This window comes from Pongo pygmaeus, chromosome 5 (assembly GCF_028885625.2).
Source record: "Pongo pygmaeus isolate AG05252 chromosome 5, NHGRI_mPonPyg2-v2.0_pri, whole genome shotgun sequence".
NCBI lineage: Eukaryota > Metazoa > Chordata > Mammalia > Primates > Hominidae > Pongo > Pongo pygmaeus.
The window spans coordinates 34,073,895-34,080,090 of NC_072378.2; positions in this window are offsets into that span (position 1 = coordinate 34,073,895).

Consider the following 6,196-nt stretch of genomic DNA (forward strand, 5'->3'; position numbering starts at 1 on the left):
AAGGTGAATCTAGGAGAGTCCTGCCTTCAAGAAGTTGACGGCCAAGTCTGGGAATGTGTACATAACCAGGACACAAAGTTACAGATGACGAGAGCTTTAACTGAAGTGTTAGACAATGCTAGAGAGTTTGGAGAAACACATGTCTGCTGTTCAAGGGAGAGTGGGAGAAGATCAGGGATGGCTCCAAGAACAGCCAGAGGCAGGCCTGGGGTGGCAATGGGAAAGAGAGGGAGGAGTTTAATTTGAGGAAAGATCAATGGGTGATTTTAACTGGAATGGCTTTAACTGTTCCGAAGATGGTAGGAGTCAAGACCATTAAAGGAAAACCTCTGGGGACCAGAATGTGTGATGCCCGCCTGAGGTAAGGAGAGTTCAGGGGGAGTGGAAAATGAGGCGCCCAAGGGCACCTCCTCCAGAAAGCTCCCCTGATTAACCCCACCAGGTTCCCAGCCCAACAGTCCCTCCCTGCTCCATCCTCACCTCATAGCCACGTAGTTTTGATGACAGCCCTAAGGCACAAAGGGCAAGGATTGTATCTATTTACTCACCAAGGTCCAGGCACCTAGGGCTGTGCTGGGTGCCCCGAGGCGCTGTCATAGCTGTGGCTTTGAAGAGCACCTGGCTGGTCCACATCTGTCCTGAGAGGCAGAGCCAAGGTCCCTCTGTCTTAGGCAACCAAAAAGTAACATTAGGTGGCAGCAAATGGTTTTCATGCCGCTTGAGGTACAAGGACAATGAGAGGTTGAGAAGAACGCTGGGCTCCAGAGGAAGCGCAAACAGATACTTCCTCCTAAGGTGCTCCCTTCCCCTGTACCCTAGCTTCTCCGTCAGGCTGTGGTTGTCCCTGGTTCTGACTGCCCTGCCCACCTCTTTTCCTCCATATGGAGGTTGTTTGGCATGGTGGTTAAGTAGTAGGGTTATGCAGTCTGACAGACCTGGTTGGAATGTAGGCTTGCTCATTCATTCATTCATTCATTCACTTACTGATCTATAGCCCTGATCACTCTATCAGTATAATTTTCTGGGGCCCAGTGCAAAATGAAAATGTAAAGCCGTTTGTTAAAAAATTGTTAAGGTCGGGCATGGTGGCTTGTGCCTATAATCATAGCTACTTGGAGGCAGGAGGATCACTTGAGCCCAGGAGTTCGAGACCAGCCTGAGCCACATAGTGAGACCTGCATCTTTCCAAAAAATTTAAAAAAGTAACTGGATGTGGTGGTGCACACCTATAGTCTTAGCTGTGTGGGAGGATGGCTTGACTGCTTTGAACCTAGGAGTCAGAGGCTGTAGTGAGCTGTGATTACACCACTGCACTCTAGCCTGGGTGACAGAGTGAGACCTTGTCTCTAAAAAAATTGTTAAGAATTTCAAGACAATAACAGCAGAGCATTAAAGCAAATGTAGCCCCTTCTGAGTGCAGGGCCCTGGGCGACTGTGCAGGCCACACACCCATGAAGCTGGCCCTGAGTTCCTGTCATGTGGTGAACAAGACAGGTGAGGGCCCAGCCCCTATGGGGACAGACAGCAACCAAGCAAACATATAATAAGAATAGTGCTCTGTATGTGTTAGCTCATTTGCTGAATGAACAAGATAATTTCAGGTGTGCTAAGTGCGAAGGATAGATCAAGGCAGGGTGCTGGGTCCACAGTGATTGGGGCAGGGGAGGGGTCAGTGGTCTGGAGGCCATCCCTGAGCAGCTTGGGAGTCACCTGAGGGGGCAGCAAAGGCAAAGGTCTTCAGAGCAGCCAACCCCAGGCGGGTTATTTAATTGCTGTAAGCTTCAGTTTCTTCATCTTAAAATGAGAACTATGATGATAAATTAACACTGAGTATTTACTATATGCCAGCACAATTTTTTTATTTTAATTTTTATTTTATTTATTCTTTTTTAGAGACAGGGTCTCACTCTGTCACCCAGGCTGGAGTGTAGGAGCACAGTCATAGCTCACTGCAGCCTCGAATTCCTGGGCTCAAGCGATCTTCCTGCTTCAGCCTCAGCCTCCTGAGTAGCTGGGACTGCAGGTGGGCACCACGATGCCCAGTTAGTTGTTTTATTTTTTGTGGAGATGGGGTCTCGCTATGTTGCCCAGGCTGATCTCGAATCCTGGACTCAAGTGATCCTGTGGGCTTGGCCTCCCAAAGTGTTGGGATTATAGGCATGAGCCACTGTGCCCAGCCCAGGCACAATTCTAAATGCCTTACACATATGGACTCATTTAGTCCTCACAGTGACTCTCAGATTTATGTACTACTGTTATCCTGCCATTTTTACAGAAACTGAGGAAACTGAGGCACAGAGAGGATAAGGTCACCAGCTGGTAAGTGGCAGAGCCAGGACTTGAGCCCAGGCTGGGTGGCTCAGAGCTGTGCCCTTGGCCACTCCCCCAGGCGCCTCTTCAGGCCCCCTTGCAGCATTATCATCATAAACCATGTGCGTGGTGTGTTTATACACCTGGTGTAGCCTTGGCCAGTGCCAGCACAAAGTAAGCCAACACATCGCAGTGGCTCTTATTGATCATTTTCTAGGCCCCCTTTTCCTTTCCCTGTGCCTGCAGGTGGTTTCAGCCAGTCTGGACTGACCGGCTTGTCAATCACCCAGCGCCATTCCCAGCACATTAATAGGCACTGCCTGGAATGCAGCTGGGTGGTGCCAGCACCTTGGGGAGTTGATGACCATTTTAACACCCACCTGCCGGCTGTCACTCATTCCACACTGAATGCAGTCCCCTTGGCTCGTTGAAAACCCCCACCAGGGCCTCACCTCCCAAGTCATTTGGAATGAGTATTTGGGCTTTATGGAGCCCTGATTGCTCTTTATAGAAACTAGGCATCATCGGGGGAGGAGAGAGGAGGGAGGGAGCACTGCTTCAGTTTTTCAAGTTATAGTGATCCCAGTAATCGAGACACCGAATTGCACATTTAAATCGCTTGCAAGTAAAAAATATCGTTTTGTAATGCCGGTGTTAATAATGTAAACATTAAAAAGGAATTAAATACTTAGCTTCATTGTGGAGCACGACTGCCTGAGTTTTCTTCTTTCACCTTATTCAACTGGTGGAAATGATTGGCTGCAATACCCAGATATGTTACCCAAAAAGTGGGTCTGGACTTGCATCAGAATAGTGAGTCATTTCATGCCCCCTGTTAAAGGTAGCTGGAAGGGTCACTCTGGTAATAGACTGCTGCCTTATTCTGGAGGTGAGCTTTTTTTAAAGACATGTAAGTGTTTGAGGTGTGCTGGGATAGGCTCAGTGGGGACCTGAAGTGCAGCCGAATATATCCAAAGCCCCTCAGTTCTGCGGAGATGCCTGTCATCTGCCCCAGGGATGTGCTGCCTCTCTGCATCTGTTCCGTAGTAGATGTCACCTGAGAGCAGGCTTCCTGACCCTCATCTAAAGTAGCAGCCTCTTCTCTCTTGTTTGCTTTTGCCTCAAAGCACTGGTCACTGTTTGACAGCAGGGCCTGGTACCCAGTCGTCTGTAAATATTTGTTGAGTAAAAGAATCTGAAGAGAATGAACGACCTGAGAATATAAGCCCAGGTCATCTGGCACCCCCCACCCCCACCCCGTCCCCAGCCTCAGCCCTTCCCCTTTAGGTTGCCCATCTTCGAGGGCGGGGGAGGAAAGGCTAAGGGAAATTGGGAGCAGGTAGATTTCCAGATTTTGCTCTGGGGATTTTTTTTTTTTTTTTTTTTTTTTAGACAGAGTCTTGCTGTTTCACCCAGGCTGGAGTGCAGTGGCGCAATCCTAGCTCACTGCAATCTCCATCTCCTGGGTTCAGGCTGTTCTCCTGCCTCAGCCTCCTGAGTAGCTGGGACTACAGGCGTGCATCACCATGCCGGCCAGTTTTTTTATTTTTAGTAGAGACGGGGTTTCACCATGTTGTCCAGGCTAGTCTTGAACTCATGACCTCAAGTGATCCACCCACCTCGGCCTCCCAAAGTGCCGGGATTACAGATGTGAGCCACCGTGCCTGTCTGCTCTGGGATTGACTCTCAAACTTTCTGTCCCATTTCAGGGCAGTTTAGTAGTGGAAGGGAGAAGTTCTGAGGATGCATAATAAAAATGGCCGGAGCCTGGCTGCAAGTCAGCCTGCCTGGCTGGCGCTCAACTCAGTGTTGTCCCAGGCTGCTTTTCCCCCTCCCTCCCTCCCCTCTAAATCTTGGCACCGCACACTTTCATTTTAGTTCTTTTCCTCATCTTCTGTTTTATGTTTTTGGCCACAGAGGATGCAGATTTAAATCAAAAGTCAGTTTAGATCATTTTGAAGAGCTGCTGATGAGTGGTCTTGCCTTGCCATTTGTTTTATTAGACTGCGTCCTGCCCTTTCCTGCGTGGTCTAAAAGCTCCGTGCAGCTGGGAAGAGTGATGGGGCTGCCAGGGTGCTGCCCAGAGGCCCAGGGCTTCCCAATGACATTGCATTATGGAAAAGCTGTAGTAACATTCCACTCTTTAGCCTCCTCTTTAATCACACAGGGGACACTGGAGGGATGGGGTGGCGGTGGGGGGTGAATATCTCCCAGGCTGCCCTGAGCCCCTGCTCCACGGAGATGGGAAGCATCCGTGTTTGCTCTTCCACATCTCCTATCTGGAGGACCAAGTTAGAGTTCCCATGGGACAGAAGAGGAAACTGAGGTAGGGGAGATGCTTAGGAAATCTACCAGCACTCGGAGCGCACTAACCATATGAGGACATGGGCAGAGGAAGGATCTAGGTCAGAACCTGCAGCCCTGGCACTGCCAGGCCCCTGCCATCCCCTCATGCTCTCCGCTTGCTCTGTATGTCTCTGTTTCTCCTTAGGTCAGGTATCAACTTGACTTGAGGTTTATGGAGAAAGAGGTTCTCATCAAACCTATTTCCTCTTTTTAGGCACACAGTTAATTATACGACACATCAGACCCCCTGGCATCTGGGTGGGGCCACATGGCTAGTTCTTGCCCATGGGATGTAGATGTGCCTTCTCCCTGCTGTCTGACTCTTACCCATCAACAGCAGCCTTGTAGATTGTGTTTGAAGAGGGTGGTGTCACATGATGGAAAGAGCCTGAGTTCCTGAATGACTGTGTGGAGCAGGGGGCTCTCCGCTAACCACATTGGATTGTAACGTTATGCTGCTGATACTTAGGGATTGTTTGTTAGCAGTTAGCCTAACTCCAACTAATACCTGTGTATTACTAATTCAGTTATTCAATTAGTAATTACTAATACCTGTGTACCTCGATTCAAAAAAGAAGAGGGCTCTTCCCTTACCCAGTTGGGTAAGGGAAGCCAGCCGAGAGGCTCTTACAGTCTTCCAGACAAGAGGGAGCCATAGAGGTAGAACTTTCAGAGGTCCTTTTTAGTTTTCATGTTCTGGGGTTTCTCCATTTCCATCTTAATCTCTCAGTGCCCAAGTATATCAACCCCTTGTGGCCACTCCAAACCGTTACTTGCCATTCCCTGGGCAGAATGCTCGATTCCCCTTTCCCATGCTTGTTGATACTTTTCCTGGAACACCTGCCCCTCTTCATCACCTTTCAGACTTGACTCTCTTTCAAGTTGCAGCTCAAACACCACCTCCGCAATCACCCAGTGAGGCAGTGAGCCCTCGCTGCCGCTCCTCTCCGGGTAGCACTGCACAGCTGAGCAGATGGTCCTCATCCCCTCTTAAAGCACCCGTGAGATTTTCATAAGGAGGTCTGACTCCTCTGTTAAATTATGAGGTTCTTAGCAATAACGATATGATCCTCATGCTTCCTTGTTTCCTGTATAGGCCTTAACACTGTGTTGTTTGTACTGGGCACTCAAGAAGGAAGGGAGGGAGTCAGGGAGGGAGGGAGGACTGATTAATGAAATCACAAACAAATGAATGAGCTACTTAGCCAGATTTTCAAGGGCTTAGCACTGTGTTGTATGTACCAGACACTCAGTAAATACTTGGTGAGAAGGAGGGAGGGAGGGAGGGAAGGAAGGAAAGAAGGAAAGGACAGAATAATGACATCACAAACGAACGATCTACTTGACTAGATTTTCAAGTGTTTTCACCATCTGGGCTCATTCCATTTCTCTTCTACTACTTCCAACCACAAAACTCCCATTCCAAATGGGTTGTTCTGTCCACAGACTCATGGGCATGTTGGACTTTTCCATTCCCCCACTCTCCACCTGCCCTCCCCTCACCCATCCCCCAGCCCTTCTCCACTCCTGTCACCCTTCA